At 39.1% G+C, this 24,107-nt stretch overlaps 1 protein-coding gene across 1 annotated transcript in view; it reads left to right on the top strand.

Moving 5' to 3' along the window:
- Positions 1–24,107, top strand: part of PLCB4 (phospholipase C beta 4) — a 432,769-nt gene that overhangs the window by 134,998 nt on the left and 273,664 nt on the right. The window contains exon 3 of the mRNA XM_082644421.1: positions 21,001–21,059. The gene's annotated coding sequence lies outside the window, so the exon portion shown is untranslated. The remainder of the gene's footprint in view (positions 1–21,000; positions 21,060–24,107) is intronic.

The raw sequence follows: 24,107 nt of genomic DNA on the forward strand, positions 1-24,107 counted from the left end.
AGGGACATTTGTGGGGCTCATTCATCAGGAGACCACCTTTGCTTGCTGGGCAGTTATTTCGTGCATTGTCCTCAAGCTCCTTTGCAAAAATCTCTTAGTGGTCAGTGTGTCTTTGCACATACAGCGTCACAGAGTGTCAACTTTCACTTCGGTCAGTAAAGAGATGGCCTGATTCTAAGATCATATTAAGAAAGTTGTTTTTTCTCTGGAAACTATTTTATTTTCAGCTCAGATTTAGGTTAGAAAAACAGACTTAAAAACAAAACCTAACAATTCCTAGCATAATGAGAATTAAATGAAAAATTCCAGTTTGCATCAACTGTCCATTTTTTAATGAAATTGTCAGTCAGATTCTTTTCAGCTGTGTCTTGGACTGACTTCTCACACTTTACTGTGGGTGTGAATCACCTGCGATCTTGTTAAATGTAGATTCTGCATTTCTAGCAAGCTTCCAGATGGTGCTGGTGCTGCTGGTCCCTGGGCACCCTTTGGGGAGCCAGGTTTTTGACAACTTGCTCTAGGATCCACCTTGCTTGGCTGGGGGTCAAAGCTACACCTCGGGGAGGGATTGACTGCTTTGGGGAAAAAGGAGATTTGGGGAGGTAAAGTTAGCCTGAACATTTTTCTGATGCAGAAAACCATTTTCATACTGACACGACGACTTGCGTGGCTGCCTTCCCAGAATCAGATGAAATGGAGCACTGTGGTGAAGGAGGGAGTTCTTAACTTTTTGACTCTGGCTGGAAAACATCTAAACTTCTTCTCTTTATCCAGGGAGGGTTCCTCAAGGCTTGGAGGCTCCTGAAGTCACTGGATTTGCAGTCCGGGCAGAGGGCATCAAACGTTTATGAATGCAAATGGAAGCCTTGCTCAGGGGTACAAAAATCTAGGTTACAGTTTTGAGCAGGAAGGGAGGGGCCTTGATGCTAAGGAAAGAACTGGTAGAAGTTCTGGAAGCGTTTCAGGCAGTAATTACAAAGGAGAACTCTCTTCTCCTTAGCAACAGTCTTTGCAAGGGGAGCAAAAGCTTGGAATAGTAGCAGTCCCTACAGAGAAATCTGTGTGCAGACAGAATCAAAAGCAATTGAAACAAGTTTGCACTAATGACTTTGGGGACCAGAATGCCCCAAGAATGGAAGAGAAGGGCTTTATTATCAGGGGTGACCTCTAATTTGCAATTCAGATGACTGTTGGGCATGTAAACGGACACCTGGGTGGGAGGATTGTATAATGTGGGTGGTACCCGGTGAATTTCTTTATCTTGGACTTTGGATGAAGAAAGTCTTCCCTCTGCTTCTTGCAAGCTCGAGTAGTGACAGATGGTTCTCATTTTCTTGCTGGTTTCTGTTCCCATAGGAATAAAATAGGACTTGGTGTTCAGAATTCAGCCTATGCAAAGATGCTTACATTCAGGTGGGCCACTTAGGAATGAAAGAACATTGGCTGTTATTATTAAACCAAGGTGAAGAAGGGCTTTGGAAAGTCATAGAGGTGAGGGCTGGGCAGAACTACTCTTGTGACCTTGTGCAGATCATGATCCTCTTCTACCATCAGTTTACTCTCCTGTAATGATGATAATAATGCCTCCAGTTGGTGGTTTGGAGATAATGCTCAGTGTCTAGCAGAATATTTGGTACATAGGTTTTCAGTAAGTGGAAGAGTTATTTTAGAAAATATCTTGAGATAGAGCTTATGATTAGATGTCAGGATGAGAGCTGGAGTTCTGACTGGAGTCTAAACTTGAGTTTCATCAACTGGGTAGAGCAACCAAGAACGGGGGTTGCAGAGAATACAATATGTCAAGACAGTAAGATGCTCAGAGTAGTAAGACAACCAGTAAATTAGTATTTTTTATAAAAGTGACAAAATAATTAGCTTACAGAGCTCTTGACATATTGAGGTAATAGGTGAAATACCTGGGGCTGTAATTATTAGAGGAGAGATAAGTTCTGATTATTATAAGAACTTACAGAAATCTTAGGTGCTTCCAGCCCAAGAACTTTATAAGCCCCTCTAATTCTTTTGCTTCTAACCACCTTGTAGTAGAGAGACTTTGCCACCCCACAGCTCACTGACTGCCCATTAATCCATCCCACAGATTCTCTCTAGCACCTGCCTTGGACTTGTGCTCTCCAGTATTAGAGCCATTTGCCCCACCGGGCTGTTGAACACGTGACATGTGGGCAGCCCAAGGTGAGATGTGCTTGCAAGATTAAAATACTCTCTGAATTTCAAAGGCTTAGTATGAAAAAAAAAAGGAATGGAAAATATCTCATTAATAATTTTTGTATATGGAATACATCTAAAAATGACAATATTTTGGATACATTGGGTTAAAATATATTATTTAAATTAATTTGGCCTGTTTTTACTTTTCTAATGCGGCAACTAGAGAATTTTAAATTACACACGTGGCTGGCATTTTATTTCTATTGGACAGTGCTGGTCTAGCCTGCACTGGAACTTGTATAGGACTTTCCTGGAGAGGCTTACATCATCAAGCTCCCCTGTCCCAAAACAGAAACAAAACCAAACCTTGTGCTGACTTAGGGGAGCTTCCTGATCTGAAGCTCTGTTGTCCTTTCTCAGCAAAAGTAACCCTAATTGTGCAAGTGAACCATCTTCCTAGGCATATTAGGTCTGTACACGTATAGTCTCAAAGTTTTTACATCATTTATATTCAGATTTTTCTTAATGTTATTCTCAGTCAGCATTCGACAACTCTTATCGAAAAGACCATGTTTTATCTGAGGGTGTTTGTCTCTAAAACACATTCCCTTCCTCTTGAAACAAACACAATAAAAGGGTATTGAAACAAAGGAAAAACCACTTAGTGCACTTTTGGTCAACATTTATCTTGCTGTAAAAAGAGAAGGAAGAGAAGAATGTAGGTTTGCATCAATTAAATTGTATCACAGTTACTGGTTCTCTTTCTTCATGGAGTCAGAAATCAGGAAAGTAAATTTATTCTTTCTGGTTCGAAGTTGTCAGGGAGTTATCGAGAGGGAGCTGAAGTCCTATTTCTGCAGCAGAACAAATGTGAGAGGAGAATGGTAAATTAAATAAGGGCACGATGATTTAGCCAGCTGCTTCAGTGCCCTGAATGATCACTTGTAAGATGCAAATAAATGTAGGGCTTTGTGCTATTAAATAGAGTTATGGTTTTCAACTCAGAAGAAATATTGTGATGTGGCTGAGTAGTCCTATTAATGGGATATTTTTGGTCACTCATTTGTCCTTGGATTACCTCAGCTCCAGAGATGGGAATGATTAACATTGCACTCTAATCATGAGGAGTTGGAGGGATGGCGTGTCTATAAACTGGAACTGAAGAATGGCTTATGAATTCTTTCACTAGTGTATCACTGTGTTCCCGGACTTTTGATTTAACATTTTATTTCTCCTTCTTGAAGGCCATCTATGGAAACACTAGAGAGCTTTTTTAACCCTTATGCAACCTCTGGTGAACCCTCCAAGTTGAGAGGGGCATGATGTAGCCTGTAATTAATTCCACGGGAGAACTTTAAGATTTCCAAGGTGCTTGGTAAGGTTGGTCTGTCCTCTTATGTGGTGTGGGGACAAGAACATGTATTACCAGTGGGACTCTAGTCACTAGCATTACTAAATGTTGAAGTGCTTTAGCTTTCTTAGGAAATGTCAAAATAGGCTCTACTCTTTTTCTCTTTGTTTCTTTACATGCTGTAGTTTTCAGGATCAGGATCATAACACCAAGTCATCTTCACAAACCCCCAGAATCATAACTAGGGAAGTACACTGGGTCTGCCTTGGGAAAAGAAGGATTATAAAAATGGAACTGTATTTACCTTCCTACTGTGACAATGTATTAATCCCCATCCTAAGGGTTTCCTTGGATAATGGTGGTAGAAAGTTTCATTCATTCATTCACTCATTCAGTAAGCATTTATTAAACACTTAAGGTGTAGAAACATTGTATAAGGTAATGAGAACAAACCTAAAGGACAGTTGGCTTTTTCAGTGACCCCTATCTCTGGGGGTGTCCTGAGAAACAAGTTAGCTAGCATGGCATTGACTGCTTGTCTCACTCTTGAATCTTAGATGGTAGAGACACTGAAATCTAGGGGAAAGTTATGCAGTGCTATTTATAATTTCAATCTCTCTGTTCTTTCAAAACTATCTTGAATTTCTTTAAAAGTATTATTCTCAGTCTTGAAACATTAGGTTATCTTTATAACAAGTGGTTATCATCTTGACAGTATCCTTAACTTTCTGAGAGGAATGAAAATATTTGTATGCTAAACCCCAGGTCTTCCAGATTTTTATTATTCTAGACAATTGATGCAGTATATGAAACTTTTGAAATTATAATTTACTATTTTGAGTCTTATCTCTTCCTGCATGTTGGTTCATGCTCTCCATTGCATTAATCATCTATTTACATTTCAGTCGTTTTGTTTGTCTGTTGTTTCATCCATTCATCTGGATAATTCCTGTCAAACTCAGCTACAATAGCTGATATGGAATATATTACATAAAAGTCATTAAGGGCAGAATAGAAAGAATGGTATTCTGATTTTGATCTTTATTCAGAATTCTCAATGACTCTCCCTTAGTGACAGATGGCAGCAAGTGTTCCAAAAGCTACTTATTGGAAATGGAGTCTCAGTTTCCTGTCTTCACTCCTGACTCTCAAAAGTTGGATGCCCGGTAGTCAATACAGTTACTGTGTTTCAGGTTCTTAAAAATCCTTGTCGAAATGAAACTATTCATTGTTTTACAGACTAAATGACTTTGTTTCTTTAACATTTTCGATGCTAGTTTTCAACTTCGAAGTCATTTCCTTTTCTTACCCTACACACGCAATCCATCAGCCTCTACATTCAAAATATGTACAGAATTGACCACTTTCCCCAGTGTCAACTGTTAACCAGCATTGACCAAGCCTGCTAATTGGTTTCTCTGTTTCACTCTTGCCTTGCTACAGTCAGTTCTCCAAATAGCGAAGTCTCCTTTAAAACTTAGGTCAGACTATGTAACTCTGCTGCTTAAAAGTGCTCCATTGGCTTCTCATTTAACTGAGAATCAGGTTTGTTCCACGTCTTTGAATGATCTAGCTTCCTTTTGCTGATTTCACCTCCTTTTAGTGTCCCCCAGCCCACCTTGCTGTGCTTCAGCCACACTGATCTTTTCAGCCTTGTAGAACATGCACTCCCCTTAGGGCCTTTCCACCTGCTAGTCCCTCCTCCTGGAATCCTTTCCCTCCAGATCTTCACAAGGCTTACTCTCTCACTTCTCTTAAGTCTTTGCTCATATGTCACTTCATTAATGAGACCCCACTGGGTGCCCTTATCTACAATAAAAGCATCATCCTTCTCTTCCCCTCCCCCCAATAGGAATCCAATAAATATTTTTTGAATGAGTGAAACAACTATTTTTCATGGAACACATTTAATTTCCTGTTCTATTTATGGGAATAGATAAGGAATGCATAAAATGATCCTTAGCAGAAGACATGTAAATATTACAACAAAGTGGTAAAAAATGAGACATGTTAAAATTTCAAAACCATATCTTTAGTTTTCTTAAAGTACAAACAGTAACAGAACAAAGAGTCAATACATTTTTGAAAAATGGAGATATTTCTTGGAATAGCTAACATTTGTAACCAGATCATTATGCAAATATGTAATATTGCCGGTATAATGTTGAGTTTCTTTTTTCTAAAATAGTAAATACTACCCCTTTTGTGATCAAATTTAAACTGTCAATATGCTTGACAAACTTTCTTTTGTAGTAAAATGTGTCTGTGTGTGTAGTATGTATACAGCTATATATACATATATATGATTGAATTATCAATGATTTATGAATTTTTAAACTAATAAAAGTTATGATGCATCAGAGAGTTATTTCCTATTGTTAAGTGGGACTCTGTTATGATTATTATTATTGATGTATTATTATTATTTGTAGGTATTAAATACATACTTGCAAACTTGTAGAAGGAACAATTTTTGTTTGTTTTTGTTTTTATTTTGGCTGCATTTGGGTCTTTGTTGCTGCGTGTGGTCCTTCTGTAGTTGCAGTGAGCAGGAGATACTCTTCGTTGTGGTGTGCAGGCTTCTCATTGTGGTGGCTTCTCCTGTTGTGGAGCACGGGCTCTAGGTGCACGGGCTTCAGTAGTTGTGGCATGTGGGCTCAGTAGTTGTGGCTCGTGGGCTCAGTAGTTGTGGCTCGTGGGCTCTAGAGAACTGTTTCAGTAGTTGTGGCGCATGGGCTTAGTTGCTCCACGGCATGTGGGATCTTCCTGGACCAGGGGAACCCATGTCCCCTGCATTGGCAGGTGGATTCTTAACCACTGTGCTACCAGGGAAGCCCCGGAACATTTCTTATTTAACCAGAATATCTTCTTCTGGTTAAATTGTTGTAAATTGTTGTAATTGTAATTTACAACATGCAACAATTGTAAATTGTTGCATGTTGTAAATGTGTGAATTTACTTAATTGTCTGAGCTTGTTGCCTCATCTCCAAAAGGAAGATAATAATATGTTACTGACTTAAAGGTAAGATATATGGAACTCTGAAATGTGATTGCTCTTGAAGATTCATTACTTTAAAATCACAGTATCTCCACACCCATTAAAATAGCTAAAATAAGGAGAAAAAAATGGGTAGTACTAAGTGAGTGAGGTTGCAGAGCAGTTGTGATTCTCATACATTCATTGTTGGTGAAAATATAAAATGGAACAGCCACTTTGGAAGACAGGTTGACAGTTTCGTATAGTGTTAAACATACACTTACATGTGACCCAGTAATCCCACTCCTGGGTACTTAACTAAGTGAAATGAAAACTTATTTTCACACTAAAATCTGTACACTAATATTGGTAGTAGCTTTATTTATAATCATCAGAAACTGGAAACAACCCAGATGTCCTTCCAGCTGGGGAATGAAAAAACAAACTGTGGTATACCCATACATTGAAATACTACTCAGCAGTAAAAAGGAACAAACTGCTGATGAACACATCAGCATCGATGGATCAAAAACTGCATCGTGCTAAGTGGAGGAAGTCAGAGTCAGACTCAAAAGGCTATGTGGTGTGTGATTCCTTAACACCCAGAGGTTGGGTGGGATTGAGAGGAGGGGCTAACTGCCAAGGGACAGCGTGAGAGAGATTTGGGGGTAATGGAACTGTCTTATGTCTTGATTTGTGTGTTGGTAATGCAATTGTATGCATTTCTCAAAAGTCATAGAACTGCATACCAGAAAGAGTGAATTTTACTATATGCAAATAAAAAACAGGGAATTAATCCTCTTGATTGATAAAACCAGCTCTGCCTCTGAGTCCAGCCACTGATGAAGCCTGAATGTCCTAGGAGAGTGAGCACATCTGTGTCTTAGTTCATCATTTCATTTTACTTCAGTTGCTGGGGTTTCCTTGCAAGACTTAGTCTTGCTTCAGGTAGTACTCGTAGACTTTGATTCTGGGGTCAGAAGTAACAATAGCAAAAAACCATCCCACATTCTCCCAGAAGCTGTTTCAGAGGGATCCTGCCAGCTGGTTAGCCTAGTTTGGTGCCGGTGGTGGTGCTGACAAAGACGGAGAACTTGTTAGAGTAGTAGATAAATCAGCTGCTTTAGTTTGTTCCTAAAATCAAGTGCAGATGAACAGGAAACAGAATCAGAGCAGGCTGTTGTCCATACAGATTATTCTAGATTGTGCATTTGGAGACCATCTATTCAATATTGTACCTGTGTCAGGGCCTTGGCCTCAGCAGCCATGTTCTGTGTCTTGAAGAGTTTGTAGAGTTCAATTCCATCAATAAAAACCCAACTTGTTGCCATATCCCAGTGTATTGGGCTCCAGTGGGCCAGCTGGTGATGTAATTTCTCATAGAACAAGTGGTTGACCAGTGTCTGTGACCAAAAAGACAATCAGACAAACATAAATACCAGTCTCAAATTTACCTAATTCATAACAAGAGAACTTAAGGCATTGAGTGGTTCTTGTAGGCTGTGCCATACTCTTTATTTATTATTTTTTCTATTTTCATTTGCTGACTGGAGGATGCATTTTATGTTTATAAAAGATGTGACTACATAAAGGTTTTTGAGGTCATGATTCTCTGGTCAAGCCAGCCCTGTTTCCATTTTTCTAGACTCTTTTGTGTCCTCTGCCTTAGGGGTACCTGCTTCTCTCGTACTTAGCTGTCTCAAGAGTGCTATAAATCTAGATTGATCCTGAAACCAGCTTCCTACCAGCAGATTAGAAGTGAAGCACAACAGATTAAAATGAAAAATTTTTCTCTCTGGCATTACCCTAGAGCAACAACTCGAGTTTCTGCTGTTACTATTCTTAGCTTAATTTGCACACATCATTTTCTCTGTGTGCCTCGTTACTTGAGTGCAGAAATAGAGGAGGAGGGAGAGGACAGTAATTGATCACCCACCTTGGATTGGGGAATGTGATAAGCACTTTTCATATATTATTCCGTTTAACTTCACAACAATGAGGCAGGTAGATAATTTTGCTGCTTTACAAACAAGGAAGCTAGGGCCAAGAGAGGTTAATTGACTTGTATTCTCAAAGATAGGTCTCTCTCATTCCAAAACCCACTCTTTTTATACCTCAAGGCTCCATTTGGGAATAGTATTTCCTCATCTCGTTTCCACTTTTTCTAGAGGATGGAGACTGCACTGGTCTTTTGAGATTGAGCCCTGGGCTTCTTATCACACCTGGTCTGAGAACCAAGTCTGCTCTCTGTTTCACTTTTCAGAGTCCCAAGAGATTTGGCCTAATTTTACGTATTTTTCAAAGTTGCCATCACACACTTATCACCTGTTTCTTTCCCCTCCATGACTGCAAGAAGAGGAAAATTGAATCTCTGAGTTTCATGGCTCTGAAGCACAAACCCACAAGGCTTTCTTATTTAAATCATCACACTTCTAATCACCACGGGGAAGTAGGAAAGCAAAGAGAGAGAGAAAAAACCCAATAGGAAAAGTTACAAAGATTCAAAACTAGTTTAAAATCTTAATCCTTGAGCCCAGTCTATGTGTTATAGCTTTTGAAATTCTTCTTAGGAATTATTTCTTAGAAGATACTAGAAGTCTCCTTAATAAGGATTAGTTATTCATTTGTATCTTGGATCTGTGGTCCAAAACAAATTCAGATTGGTACCAGTGATGAAATTTTCTCTCCCAGCCGATCATATTTTCCTGTGACTGTCTAAGCTCTAAGGTTTTCAATATAAACCTGCCCTAGGAGAGATTTCCAGAAAGCAAAGGTGTTTCAATGTTAGTTTGTGTCACTGGAGGGGGTTGGGAAATGGATATTAGGCTCAGTTTGAAGCATTTTTGCTACCCAGTACCTGGAGTCAGAGCCACACGTGGGAGTTGAAATGTTCTCTAAGTGTAAACTACACACTGGATTCCAAAGACTTAGAATGCAAGAAGAAAAAAAGAAAAAAAAAAGAGGAATTTTAAACTATCTCAGTAATTTTTCTATCAATTACATGTACCTCAATTATATAAGAAAATTCTGCAAATACTGGGTTAACTCTTATTAATATTAAATTCACATTTTTAAACTTTTAATTCTCAGACTATCATAGATCCACATGCAGTTGTTACCGTCTTACACAGCCTAGGTATAGCATCACAACCACAAAATTTATATGGATACAGCCCACTGACCTTATTCAGATTTTACCAAATTTGCATGTACTGGTGTCTGTGTGTCTCTCTGTGTGTGTGTTTAGTTCTGTGCAATTTATTCACCTGTGTAGATTCATATGACCACCACCACTGTCAAAATACATAAGAATTCTATCGCAAGGATCATGTTTGCCAGATACTGTAGCCATAGCCTACCTCCTCTCCCCCCTAACTACTGGAAATCAGTAATCTGTTATCCATTTGTGTACTTGTGTCATTTCAAGAATGCCATACAAATGCAACTATATAGTTTGTAACCTTTTGAGATTAGCTTTTTTTGCTCAACAAAGTTCCCTTGAGATCTATCCAAATTATGTTATCAAGAGTTCTTTCCGGGCTTCCCTGGTGGCGCAGTGGTTGAGAGTCCGCCTGCCGATGCAGGGGACACAGGTTCGTGCCGCGGTCCGGAAAGATCCCACATGTCGTGGAGCGGCTGGGCCTGTGAGCCATGGCCGCTGAGCCTGCACGTCCTGAGCCTGTGCTCTGCAACGGGAGAGGCCCCAACAGTGAGAGGCCCGCGTACGGCAAAAAAAAAAAAAAAAAAAAAAAAAAAGAGTTATTTCCCTTTTTATTGCTGAGTAGTATTCTGTTTCTTTTTACCTTTTTAATCGTGCTCCTGGAAACTAAAATTACATATGTAACTCACAATTGCGGTTTTCATCATATTTCTATTGGACCTTACTGGTTTAAGTGCATGCTTGTTGGAAGTAACCAAAAAGCACATTTCTGTTGCATTTTCATTGAATTTCAGGCATCCTGTGTTAAATGGTGCATTTTGTTCTGCCAACTCTGAATCAAGGCAACAGTACCTTTTAAAATCATTTCAGGAGAGTAAAGTCATTGCTTTGTCTCTCCCACTCCCTCCTCCCACCCTTTTTTTCTTTTTTGGTCAGTTTTTAGTAAGAAAACCTTTGTATTTCTATCCACAAAAGAAACTTTTCATAAGGTTAGGCATCAAGGTGGGGTTTCTTGCAGCTGCTGCCAGTGGTATTCAGTGTACTGGTTTGAGACTAATTAAATGGCTCATATTTATCTGATATTTTCCCCCTTGGGAGACTCAGAAACATTTCTTTTTTTTTAACTTAAGCTTCAAAAAGAAACCAGCTCAGTTAGCTTATGATGGAAGGAAGAAGGAGGACACAAGAACACTTCAGAGCAGATTAGAGCTGAGGTAAAGGATAATACCATTTTCAATTAAAATTGCCTGGGGAAATAAGGTAGGCAGAGAATAATTACCTGGGTTGGCACACATCCAAGATTCAGAAACTAAGACCCTGTTTGAATGTTCAGAGGGATCGCTGCCGACCACAGGCAGCCAAGGACCTTGAGAATTATGTCTGATCTCAAACCTATTTGACTGTTCTGGCTGCAGTGCATAGCAATTTTAAGTCAAATTATGTGGCTTGAGAAATTCTACCAAATAAAACTTGGGAAAAACTAAGACCTCCCCCAAATAAGCAACTCCAGAAAGCATCAGATTAAAGAGAGGTTTCTCTGACAAAATACATGTATACTTCTGTAATTTCTGCTCTGTGCCCACCAAGGCAATGGAGCCAAGACGGAAACATAGGAGAACATAAAGAGGACTGTTTAAAGAATAGTTCTAATCACTCACCTCCTCACAGAGAGGACCCTGGGTGGTAACAATCCTTGGTCAGCACCTTGCCGGTACCAGGAGTAATCACTGAGTAAATGCCACCTGACACGTGGGCTTGTCCAACCTAGTTGTGGAAATGCATCATTGAAAGCAAGTGTTCCTTTTCTATTTATTTTTTTAAATTGAAGTATAGTTGGTTTACAATGTTATGTTAGTTTCTGGTGTACAGAAAAGTGATTCAATTGTGTGTGTATATATATATATATATATATATATATATATATATATATATATATATATATAAAATTTTTCATGTTTTTTCCATTATGGTTTATCACAGATATTGAATATAGTTCCCTGTGCTATACAGTAGGACCTTGTTGTTTATCTATCCTATATATAATAGTTTGCATCTGCTAACCCCAAACTCTTAATCCATCTCTCCCCCACTCCCCTCCCCCTCAGAAATCAAGGGTTCCTTTAATACAGATATCAGGATGTGTCCCCCACCCCGACTCCGCTTCCACCTCCACCTCCTTCTCCGCCTCCAGTGACCTATTATTACAACTGCTAAGCCTGTGTTTCTTGGGGTCTGTGCTGCTGATGGCACCCGGTGCCATGATGCCCCTGCTTTGGCTGGGTGGAACTGATGGAAAAGGTTGGAGGGTACTGAACTACAGGTTTTTCCTTTCTCATTACCTAAAGAAAGGCTCACTTTCTTCTCTATAGTAGGAAAGGGAGCCAGTGGTTTCTATTCTTTGCTTCTAGTGTTAGCTTTTGCTTTGTTGCCATCTTTTCATAATCTCTCAATTTCAAATATAGGACAATGGAAAAGGGTTTGGAAGGAATGAAAAAAAGAGAAAGAAGGAATCAATCACAGTTTTCATCTCTCCTCTTCCAAATAAGGATAGAGGGGGTTAAGGAATGCCTGGGTTATTTTCTTTTTTAAGAAGACTTCATAGGCTTGCTTGGACAAGGCTGCTGCTGGCACATGGGGTGTCTTTATGCAAATTATAGAGTCACACTCTTTGGCAAGGCTGCAGCCCCAACTCTCACCCCTCGGCCTTGGATGTGAACCAGATCTATTTGAGTACAGTGTATAGGTGCTTGGCCACCACCTTGTGCTGTATAATAGGTGCAGGAAGCACCCCTATTTCACAACATGGAAACACAGATGAGTGCACAGACAGCTACGATTTTAAGAGGAAGGGTCCACGGTTTGAATTCACATGCCTTTACTTGCTCACCATGTGGCTCTGGATCAGTAATATAACTACCCTATGACTCAGTCTCCTCATCTGTAGAAAGTTTCTGCTACATGGAGTTTGGTGAGATTTAATGAGTTAATATACATGAAACACTGAGAGCAGTACCTGGACTTAGTAATTTCTCATTAATTGGTTATTATGCCATGAGCTAGTGACTATATTAAGCATGCTTTTAATTATTTTTGTCATTTTCCTTCAACTGTTAGTGTGGTTATGTATACATTGCCTCTATGTAATTTCCAAATAGCCAAGTCTGTTGAGTGAAAAGCTGTTAAATTGGTTGAGACCATGTAGAAAATATAACAATTTAATTAAAAAAAATTTAGCGCATGATGGTATTTGGATACTTAAAAATTCTTTTTTGGTCCTTCTAGGTACTAGTTATGTATCTGTTTTCTTCTTCTTTTCCTTCTTCTCCCCCTCCTTCTCCTTCAGAATATCAATTTTCTACACATCTAATTTCATAAGTTCAGTTTAAGTTCAAGAAGAGAAACATCTCATATACATCTGGAAGTTGGCAGAGTACATGCATTCTTAGGGTTAGAGCATTAGCTACTCTAGTGATGAATGGGAGAACTGTTACAAGGCTACTCACTGGGTTTAACTTCCATGCATCCTGTCTGTTGGCCAATTAGCCTCCCTTGTGACATGATGTCAGCTCCCAACCTGAGGAAAAAAAAATGCATACAGACAACAAATGCATGCAGTAATTAGGTACTAGGTATAGCAGGCAGAATTCTTGTATGGCCCCAGGACTCCTACCCTGGCAACTGTGACCTTGATGGATGTCACTCCTGTGATGAGTTTATGTTAGATGGTGCAGCTGACTTGCAGAATGAGCTTTTCTTTGGTGGGCCTGTCCTAGTCAGCTGAGTCTCTAGTAGGGACTAAAGAAAGATTCAAGGAGAGAGAGGGATTCCATGCGGGGGAGATTGTCCACTGCTGGCCTGGAAGAGGTGGGGCTGTGAGGCAAGGAGTGTAGATAGCATCTGGGTGCTTGGCTTGGCCCCCTGCTGACAGCCAGCTGGGAACGGCCCCCAGTCCTATGACTGTAAGGAAGTGAAACTGGCCAACACCCTGCCTGAACTTAGAAGTGGATCATTCCTCAGGCTCCAGAAAGGAAGGAAGCCTAAAGAGACCTTGATTTTAGCCTTGTAAGATGTTCAGCAGAGAGCCCAGCAGCTGGACCCAGACTTCTGACCTACAGTACCAAGAGCTCCTAAATTTGTGTCCAATTCACAAGGGAAACCAGACAAAAGAAGGTAGCTGGGTAATTGCAAAGCCATCGCCACTATTTAGAGGGAAAAAAAAATAACACTCATGGGGCTTCCCTGGTGGCGCAGTGGTTGATAGTCCACCTGCTGATGCAGGGGACATGGGTTCGTGCCCCAGTACAGGAAGATCCCACATGCCACAGAGCGGCTGGGCCCGTGAGCCATGGCCATTGAACCTGCACGTCCGGAGCCTGTGCTTCGCAGCGGGAGAGGCCACAACAGCGAGAGGCCCGCGTACCACAAAAAAAAAAAAAAAAAAAAAAAACCACTCATAAAATGACTCATAATAAACTCCTATAAAGAGCCCCCAGTTAACCATTTTAGATCAGGTTAGCCACAGTAAATGACAGATTCAGGAGCTATAACTTTTCTGGGCAGAGCTTAGAATGGTTTCTCAAACTGGCAGTTTTAGACTTTAGGGAAGGGCAAAGGAATGATGAAATTGCTCCCTTGCTAGACATTTATTGCACGATGGTAAATGGAAAATGCAAAGACTAGAAAGGTGGACTCCCTGTCTTTCCTTGCTCGTCAGCATTGCTGACTGTGGTTTCATCTGGGGGTGGGGGTGTCGATAACCCAGTGCAGGAAGGAGCCAGAGAACATGGGTGAGGGGCCATCTAGTGGAAGTGATCAGGAGGGGGCGCTGTGGGGACCTGGCAGACCCAGACCTTCTCAGGAGCGACAGCCACCTCTCAGCTGTGGCTGGCGTACAGGCGGCTCTCTGGGTCCCTGCTGCCCAGTCTTCCAGATTTCCAAGAGACGCCGGGGTTCCGATGATTTATATGAAATCTCCCATTATGTAAGTGTTAACAATCAGCTCAAATGTTCAAAGATCACCACAGGGAAGTGTAAACATGTATGTGGCCACATCAGGCCCTCGGCAGCCTGTCTTTCTGTGCAACTCAGAGGAGAGAGTTATGTGAGCAGTTTGGGGTTTGGGGTGTGAGCTCAACTTGGACAGTGGTTTCTCTTGCTTGGTCAGTGTCATGTCCGCAGAGCCAAGGACAGTGTCAGGCCACAGGGGGTTCTCAATATATGCTTATGGATTGGCTCTGAGGAGATGTCAGCGTGTGCATACTCTATGTGAAAGTATCAAATGTGATTGCTTTGGCAAAATGAGTTTCAAAGATCCTATTGCTTTTTTTTTAATATACCTATAGTTGACTTACAATATAGTGTTAATTTCAGGGTACAGCAAGGTGATATATATATATATATATATATATATATATATATATATATATAGAGAGAGAGAGAGAGAGAGAGAGAGAGAGAGAGAGAGAGAGAGAGAGATTCTGAGATGGGTGTTAAGAGTACCTACATCTTACAGATGAGGAATGATCTCAGAGAGGTGAAGTCAGCTGCTTGAAGACCATACGGCTGGTAAATGGCTGTTCTTGGCTTTCTCTGAGAGCCAGGCTTCTGTCCTTCTATGTGCTTGCTGCTCAGGGTGTGCTGTAGAACCAGCAACATCAGCACCTCCCGGGAGCTTGTTAGAGCTGCGGAATCTCTGGTCTCATCCAGAATCTGCCGATAACTTTGGCGATGTGTATGTATATTAAGTTTCAGAAGCATTGTCCTACCCCATGGGTTTCTAAACTTGGGTTATTCCTGAGCCACTTCTGTGGATTTGGCGAAATCTGTCTTTCACCTGAACTTATTACTCATCTTTTCCACTTAAATCTATTCACTTAAAAAGAAAAGATAACTGATAAATAACAGGTAACATGATAACGTTACTATAGTAAATAGCAATTAGTATATTTATAGTGATACGATTAATTTCAATAGAGACCTGATATCATTTTCCATACATAGAAGTTACAGTAATGTATATGCACTGCACATTCTCGCTCCATGTACCATGGTAAAATACATATATTTTACATGTAAACTGTACCATGAATAAAAACTGTACTGTAATAAACTGTAAAATATCTGTGGGCCATCAGTGAGAGTGTGTTCCATTTGGAAACAATACTATGGTAGATTGTAAAGATGGCCGCCAAGTCTTTCCCTCCCTGCATCCATGCCCTTAAAGGGTGCAAAGCATCCTGGTACCTAAATGCTTTGCATGTATGCTGGTGGTGGTTCAGGACCTGCAGAGAGCATGTGTCCTGTGTGTCAGCCTATGCCTGAGATTCCCAGACCCCTTTCACTGCATACCCTTCTGCTATTGCTGTGCTATATCCTTATCCTGTAATAAAAATGTTCTGTGTATATAAAAAAAAAAAAAAAAAAAAGAAGTGGGGCTCTCTCTCCATCCTTTGAATCTGGGCCTGACCACGTGGCTTACTTTGCCCAATGCTACGTTAGCACATGTGACACAGCAGAGGCTTGAGAAGTGCTTGTGCAGTGGGATCTACACTCTTGCCATTCTCACCAACTTGAGATCATTGTGTGAACCAAAATAAATATTTACTGATTTAAGCCACACAGGTTTGAGGTGGTTGGTTACACTGCACAAGCTCACTGACATAACTGTTTTCTAACATTCTGTTTGTTTGCAAAACGATATTTTTCCATGTTCAGCAGCAGATCACAGTGAAATGATCTCTGTTTTGATTCAGTCTTGCCCAGTTATTCTTCACTTGAAAACAAAATTTCAATATTGAATATCTTGGGAAGAGCATTGAATGCTAGTCCTTTGTGTTCAGTATATAGATTCACAAAATTAGGCCTCGTAATGTAAGCCTGAGATATTTGTAGTTTTTTTTTTTTTCCCTCCACTAAGAAACAAAAACTTCACACTTGGCTAAAGTTCCTCATTTCTTTGAAATAAGACTATATCTCAAGCACTGTGGCATCTGTCATTTGTGGTACTTTGCAGGCATACACTCTTCTTTGGCAAAGGTAAAATATAATTGTATGTATTTTCCATCACAAGAAATCCCATGGAGAATTACAATAGTTTGTCTCATAAAAATGTAATGTTTACTACTTACTGTTTTCTTGGAGAGTGTAAGTATTTTGTCATTTTTCAAAGAAGCCAACTAATATTCACTGGCAAACTTACTGAAAGATACCTTTTTTTTAACTGCTTTAATGAAATATCATTTACAAAACATAAAATTCACCCACTCACAATGTATGATTTAGTGGTTTTTAGTATATTCACAAAGTTGTGCAACCGTTTCTACAGTCTAATCTCAGAACATTTTCATCACCCCAAAGAGAAATCCCACACCCCTGAGCGTCCACTCCCCACCTTCTCTGCCCCTCCAGTCCTGCACAACAACTAATCTGCTCTCTATCTCTGTGGATTTGCTTATTCTGGACATTTCATATACATGGAGTCATATAATTTGTGGCCTTTGTGAGTGGCTTCTTTCATTTAGTATAATTTTTTAAGGTTCATCCATGTTGTCACATGTATTTGTGTTGCATTCTTTTTATTGCTGAATAACAGTCTATTGTATGGATATATCACATTTTTAATCCATTCATCAGTTGATGGACATTGGGATTATTTCCACCTTCTGGCTATTATAAATAAAGCTGCCACGAAAAAAGTACATGAAATTTTTTTGTTTGTGGACATGTATTTTCATTTCTCTTCGGTACATAACTAGGAACAGAATTACTGAGCCATATGGTAATTCTATGTTTAACCAGTTGAGGAATTGCCAAGATGTTTTCCAATGCAGCTGAAGCATTTTATATTCCCACAAGCAATGTAGGAGGGTTCTGATTCCTCCAAATTCTCATTAACGCTTTTTCTAACCTGTCTTCTGATTATAGTTATTCTAGTGGGTGTGAAGTAGTATCTCATTGTGGTTTTGACTTAATTTTCTCTTATGGTTGAACATCTCTTTATGTATTTGTATATCTTCTGGGGGGAAATGTCTCTTCAGATTATTTACCCATTTTTAAATTGAGTTATTTGTCTTTTTATTGTTAAGCTATAGTAGTTCTTCTTAACATATTCTGGATATAAGTCTCTTATCAGATACGTGATTTGCAAAAATCTTCTATTTCTTGGGTTGTCTTTTGACTTTCTTGAAGATGACCTTTGAAGCGCAGAAGTTTTTAATTTGGTGAAGTCCAACTTATCTGTTTTTTCTTTTCTTGTTTGTGCTTTTGGTGTTATATCTATGAAACCATCACCTAACCCATGGTCACAAAGATTTGTTCCTATATTTACTCCTAAGAGTTTTATAGTTTTAGCTCTTATATTTACATCTATGATCCATTTTGAGCTATTTTTTGGGTATGATGTGAGATAGGAGTCCACCTTCATTCCTCTGTGTGTGGATTTATCTTTCCCCTTTTAATAGTCTTGGCACCCTTGTTGAATGAAAAACAGCTGTTGTTTACACCAGCACTAATAGGATCTGAGATTTGGGGACTTTGTGTAACTATTTATTAGGTTTCTGTCTACATTATAGAAAACTATCTTTCCTCTTTTGAAAGACCAGTGCACACACAGAGACACATAAACACACAGAGATTCATAGAGGCCTACTCACAGACACACAGACACACACACTCACTCATCCATTCCGTCTCTCCTTTACCAAAGACCCATTTACACCCTTCAACACCTAGAGTAATAATACTAGGATGAAAAAGTTGGTAGGTTGAGGCCTTGATTCACATATGACTACAACGCTAAGTCAGTTATAGTAGTTTGCTCCCTATATGCCAGTAGCTAAATAATTCATGACAAACTGTTTATACTGCTTCACCTCTTTGTAGTTAAGTATTTCCTTTTTTTTAAACATTTTTTTTTAAGATTTAATTTAATTTTTATTTTTTTGGCTGTGTTGGGTCTTTGTTGCTGCATGTGGGCTGTCTCTAGTTGGGGCGAGCGGAGGCTACTCTTCATTGCAGTGCGCGGACTTCTCACTGCGGTGGCTTCTCTTCTTGCAGAGCACAGGCTCTCGGCACAAGGGCTTCAGTAGTTGTGGAACACATGCTCAGTAGTTGTGGTTCGCAGGCTCTAGAGAGCAGACTCAGTAGTTGTGGCACACGGGCTTAGTTGCTCCACAGCATGTGAGATCTTCCCGGACCAGGGATTGAACCTGTGTCCCCTGTGTTGGCAGGTGGATTCTCATCCACTGCACCACCAGGGAAGTCCCATGTAGTTAAGTATTTCAACATTGGCTTTCCCAAATGTTGCAGTATCCTAGCCATGAAGCAGAAAGGCTTATGGAACAATGCATCAGTTTTATGCTGGATAGTCACTTAGGGAATTATAGAAGGAAAGAGAAACTCTGTCCAGTATTTAAATCTCTGGGTACAGAAGGACATGGGTAGCAAGTGGTTTCTCAAAACGAGGAGCATGGTATAGCAGGGTTATTAATCAGTGACCTTTTTGGGAACTCGTCTTGTTTTACAGTCCCAAGAGACATAAAACATTTTTAACTTCCCAGCTTTAGGCGGGACACTTAATTATTCACCTTTTCAATGAAGCTGTGGGGAGGCACTATCTCGGTGCTGGGGATATACATCATGGTACTAATACACACAGGATCCCTGTCTGCATGGAATTTACAGTCTCATATTAATACATCACTACAAGTATAAATGCAATACTGAAACTATGATAAATGCCATGGAGGGGGTAGTACCATGGAACCTAAACATTGGTCAGGGTGCCTGGGTTTGAATTCCAGCTTTGTGTAATTATTGAATAGACACCAAACTTCTCAGTTTTCTCTTCTATAAAATGGGAATAATCACAGTACAAACATTTTAGAGTTTTTATGCCGATTAAATATGATGATGCAATCCATGCTTAGAGCTGGGTCATAGTAAATATTTACTAAACAGTGAAGTAATGGGAATTCCCTGACAGTCCTGTGGTTAGGACTCCGTGCTTCCACCGCGAGGAGCCTGGATTTGATTTCTGGTTGGGGAACTAAGATCCCACAAGTCTCACAGCGTGGCCAAAATAATAATAATAATAAAATAAATAAATAAATCAGTGAAGTATGTGTAGATGATGCTGTATATTCTCTATTTCTATATACTTAAAATGGAATGTTTATTTCCATAGGAAGTTTAGATGAATTGGATTCTTGTTTTTTCAATTTTAATTGTAAAAGTAATATATTTTGTGATAAAATATTGCATAATTGTTCAATGTTAGGTTAAAATGCAAAGGCCCTTTTTACGTCCCTACAGTACCAGTTCTCCAGAGGCAGCCCAGTTGAGTTTCTTGTTATCCCTTCAAATATGTTCTCTGCATATAACAATATTCATGTCTGTGTTTTTACACCTAGATTAGTGAGGTTTGTTTTAACACACTGGGGTCATAGTACACATATTACTACATTTCTTGAGTTTTTAAAAAGTAATACTGTGACCTGAGAATTTTTTTCCATGTCTGTCTATATAGACCCAAGTCTGATTTTTTTTTTTTGTAATGACATATTTTTCATTTGTTTATGTACCTTTCTACCGGGGACTTTACTGTAGACATCTCCATAAATAAGTGATGACCTTGGGAAAATCCCAGTTCAGATTTTACAGACATCATTTTCCCATATTTCAATTGACCAATTTTTCTGCCTCTAACTTCTTTCCAAATGCAGATGGGCTTCCTCTTGCTTCTATGTACTTCTGACACCACCTGGAACTATGCCACTTCCCCACACAACACACAATCTTGGAAAGATCTTGAAATCTAAATTCAATGTCAAGTCCAAAACTACATAACAACTTGCTAATGAAGGCAATACAAAAACACACATCAAAAATAGTGACTATTTGTACATAGATACATTTTCATTGTAAACCTTTCCTATTCAACACTGCTCTTCTTTGAAAGATTTCTTAAAATTACTATCAGTTTCACTATCAGTCAGGGAAAGATCATTATATCTACTTCTAGAACATTATGGATATCGTTGTTGTTCAACTGCTGCTTAATTATTTTGATAGGTTAAGAGCTTGAATTGTAGATCAGCAGCTTAGTAGAGAGAGTGTATAAACCCTATAGGCTGGGTGTAGCACTAAGATTTCTGATTTGATGATTGTCTGTTTTTGTCATCCATTTAGAAACTAATATCACTAATTTATTAATGTCCCTTTCTCATGTGATTTAAAGAATATTATAGGTTTTGATTTTGAAGTGCAAAGGGCTGTTTCTTTCCATGAGAATTCTAAATTTCCTTCACATTGATTTTTCTCTGATCTGTGTCCTTCCTCCACAGAGGACAGCGCTGTGATTTGACTAAGTGGACGTCACCTTCAATCAGTCCCCAGCCATCTGGTAAGTACTCTGCACACAGTGGGTAAGTTGCTAGATGGGGGGTTCTAGAACTTTCGGTCTGTAAAATGAATTCCTTCATTCACACTGATGTCCCATCTGAAATGCCTCTCAAAACTGATTCACAGATGTTTTCCTTGATGTGGTGGAGTGTTCAACTCCTGGCATTTTCTAGATTCATGTTTATTCATTCCACCAACCTTGGGTACTTCATTTTCTGCTGGATTTTCTGTTTGCCGTCTGTGGGAGTATTGCCTGCATTTAGTAAGCATCAGATATTAAGTTGCTGTTTTCTGTAATTCTTTCTGAGGAGAAATGTATGCGACTTATTTTTAATCTTATGCACATTTTCTTTAAGAAGATTCTCACAGATGGGAAAAATCATTGTCAGCTGTAGTCCACCCTCCATTTTATGGCTATTACCTATAAGGATGATGTAATTAAATCCTTCCAATGTTCCTCTAAAGTTCCATTTTACAAATCTTTAAAGAAACACTAAAATGGAAATCGAAAATATATATGTACAGTTCTTTTTATTTATAAACAATAACTTGCCTATGCTTTATTCAAGAGCCAGAATCCTAGCAAATGTTCTTTTCTGACCCCTTTGTCAAATTGCTATTTTCTACTTAGCGTTATAAGTAAAAACTTTGGACTATGTGTCCGTTCTTACTTCAAGGGACAAGAAGTCATTTTATAGTGATCACAAGGAAAAGATAACGAGAAACTTTGCTGTTCATCTCGATAAGTGAACTCCAGGTTCCAGGCATTTAAAATCAATATTATTTTCTTCTCCGTGTTTCATGTCATGTCGGATATTCCATCATCTTCTGGCAGGGCCCGTGGCTGATTTTCTTCTGGCCTTTCTGTGAGGGGAGGGAAGATTCACACAGCCCAACACTTCTCCAAGTGATCAGTATTTAATGATGACCCAAGACTATCAAGAAAGTAGATTTATTATTAAATGTTCCTACTTATTTTTAGTCGAGTGCAGTATATTTTACTGTTCCTCACGGATGACTCATAAACCATGTCTTAGCAGGCAAATCGGAGTAAGGGGTGCTGAATAATTCAGTAGGGACTTTAAATCAGTGTAGACACAATGTCTGCTTTTTACTCTTTTTTAAAAAAATGTTTTTCTGGACTATCCACTTTCTCTGTACAATAATTGTATTATCCTTAAAAAATAAGTCATTGCTTCTCAGCTGGATTATACATTGTCCCTATGAAGAATTAGGTACTTAGTGAAAATAAACACTTGATTTAAGAGTCCAAAAGAAAAAAAAAAGAACAGAGCTTAGAAGTTATCTGTTCTATATTGTAAGTTCCAAGAATGATTTCCTCTATATTAAGTGGTATAAATGTCATGCATTTGATTTTACAAAGACTTTAGATGGCATTGGGTCTGGGGACAGCTAACATAGTATGTGGGCTACTCTTCCATCCCCACACCTGTTAGGACTTGATTGGACCTGGTGTCCCACATGTCACCAGTTTGTTTGATTGTTATCTTTGTGTTAGGCTTGCCTTTCCCAAAGAGACAATTCTTGTGTATTTCGTGCTATCCTCTCCTAAAACTAAAAATGTCCCACTCTAGCAACATTCAATTGTTGGATACCTTTTATGATGAGTTTTTTTTGTTTGTTTGTTTTTATTGAAGTGAAATTGGGTTCCTTTATAATGTCTTCCTTTATTTAAAATGGGGACTATCTAGACCCTGGCATCTGAACCTTTCTGGTTTCATCTTGAAAGACTGCTTTATTTTCCCATGATTCCAACAGTGGGCTGTACATTAGTTCTAAGTGTTTTTTTTTTTTTTTTTTTTTTAGGACTATTACATCCACAGTAAGCATTCAGAATATATTTTAATCCCTTAATGGCAAAAAGTGTATTTTAGATTTCTCTTATTTATATTACATTCAACTTAGCTTTTTATCAGTTTTAAAATAGGAAATATTTATAGAAAACAAAATGAGATGAATTATCTTCACTCTTAAATTTCTAGCTTCAGAATGACTCTTCGTAAAGAGGAATTTATTAGCTTAGTTAAACTAAAGGCTGTCTTCAAGTTTCATGAAAAGAAAGAAAACAACCCTTGATACCTACTGCCTTGTTTTATTTCAGTTTGGAAGGTAGACTCTTTTTGGTGGGAAATTTACCTAATGTTGGGGTGCTTTCTTGATTTCTGAATGAATTGAAATTGTTTTTATTAAATATTGATTATGTACAGAATTGATAACATTAGTGTCAGTTATGAAGCTCACCAAACTTTAAGCTGACTTCTCTTTATTTTTACTTCTATTTTGGAGCCTTACATGCTACCCTTAACTTCTTTCCCACCTGGAGATATATATGCTGTGCCAGTTATTAGCATCTTTTTTCTAGGGCTAAGACCTCTGTTCTAGGGCTGCTGCAATGCTCTTTAGGAACAAAGATACTTCTTGCTTCTTAAACTGTGCAGTTATTTTAAATACGTAAGTGTTATAGAAACTCTTATCTGAGGTACAAAAACAACAATAAGCCGCATAGCACAGGGAGATCAGCTCAGTGCTTTGTGACCACCTAGAGGGGTGGGAAAGGGAGGGTGGGAGGGAGGGAGACGCAAGAGGGAACAGATATGGGGACATATGTATATATATAACTGATTCACTTTGTTATAAAGCAGAAACTAACACACCATTGTAAAGCAATTATACTCCAATAAAGATGTTAAAAAATAAAAATAAATAAATAAAGCCACGCACACACACACAAAAACAATAAGAATCTGGCTTCACATTTTCTTAGGGTCCATTCATACATCACAAAATTCTTGGCTTGGGCTTCCCTAAGCAGATCTGAGGTGGGATCTTTGCACAAGTGTTTTATTAAGGCAGTGCTCCCAAGAGAACTAGGGAGTTGGGGAAGGTAAGGGAGAAAGAAGGAGCCAAGCAGAGGGGTGGTTTGGGCAATGTCCCTGCCTCAGCCTGACCCCTGGGGGAGCTCTGGAGTGTAACTGTTCCTGAGAATCTGTTCCTTCTGCTCAAGGTAAGGAGCTTGGCTTTCCCATCC

This window comes from Mesoplodon mirus (assembly GCF_964341445.2).
Source record: "Mesoplodon mirus genome assembly, chromosome: 15".
NCBI lineage: Eukaryota > Metazoa > Chordata > Mammalia > Artiodactyla > Ziphiidae > Mesoplodon > Mesoplodon mirus.